The sequence below is a fragment of the Echinops telfairi genome, unplaced genomic scaffold (assembly GCF_000313985.2).
Source record: "Echinops telfairi isolate 266 unplaced genomic scaffold, ASM31398v2 ScPeMD7_1;HRSCAF=3_0, whole genome shotgun sequence".
Lineage (NCBI taxonomy): Eukaryota > Metazoa > Chordata > Mammalia > Afrosoricida > Tenrecidae > Echinops > Echinops telfairi.
Window position 1 is genome coordinate 30048726 of NW_022103896.1, and position 1295 is coordinate 30050020.

Genomic DNA, 1295 nt, shown 5'->3' on the forward strand with positions numbered 1-1295 from the left:
AAAGAATTGGGCTACATCAAACCATTTGAAGAAGAAGCAATGATCAAGACCCAATGGTACTGGAGGAACAAGTCCAAGCTGCACTGAAGGCATGAGTGAAAAACAATGCCCCAGTAATGATGGAGTGAATACCAGTGGAAACGTTTCAAAAGCACGATGAAGCACTGGATGCACTCACTCAACTCTGCCACGAAATTAGAAGATAGCTACCTGGCCAATCAACGGAAAGTGTTCCACATCTGTGCCCCTTACAAAGAAAGGTGACCACAAAGAGTGCAGACATTATAGAAAAATATCCTTAATTTGCTGAAGATAATTCAACAATGGTTCCAGTAGCATATCCATAGTGACCCACCAGATTCAATCAATCTGGATTCTGATGATGACTGGCCAGAGGGAATATATCGTTGCTGACATCAGATGGATCTTAGTTGGAAGCAGAGAATACTAGAAAGGTGTTTATTTGTATTTTATTGACTATGCAAAGGCATTAGACTATGTGAACCTTAACAAGCTATGGACAGCCATGAAAAGAATGGGAATCCCAGAACACTACATTGTGCCCACCTGTTCATGGATCAAGTGGCGGTTGTGCAAACAGAACAAGGGAATACTCAATGGTTTAAAATCAAGAAAGGTGTGTGACAGGGTCGTGTCTTTTCATCACACTCATTGAATTTGTGTGCTAAACAAATAGTCAGATAAGCTGGATTATATGAAAAAGAATGTAGCAACAACATTGGAGAAAGGCTTATGATACGCAGATCACACAACCTTGCTTGTTGAAAGTAAAAGAGGACTTGAAGCACCTGCTGATGAAGATCCAGGACTGCAGCCTTCAGTATGGATTCTGACTCAATGTAAAGAAGGCCCAAATCCTCACAACTGGACCAATAGTAACATCATGATAAATGCAGAAAAGGTTGAAGTCCTCAAACCTTTTGTTTTGCTTAGATAATCAATGCATTGTATTGGGTGAATCTGCAATACAAGTCCTCTTGAAAGCATTGTCAAGAATGGATGGCACTTTGAGGATGAAGTTGCACGTGACTCAAACCATGGTGTTTTCCATCACTTTATAGGTATGTGAAAGATTTTGACAAAGGAAAACAGAAGAAGAATCAGTGCGTTTGCGTGACGGTGCTGGTGAAGAATACAGGAAGTTCCATGGGCTGCCAGAAGAACAAGCAGCTCTGTCTGGGAAGAAGTACTTTGGACATGTTGTTAGGAGAGACCAGTCCCTGGAGAAGGACATCATGCTTGGTACAGTAGAGGGACAGCAAAAAACGAGGAAG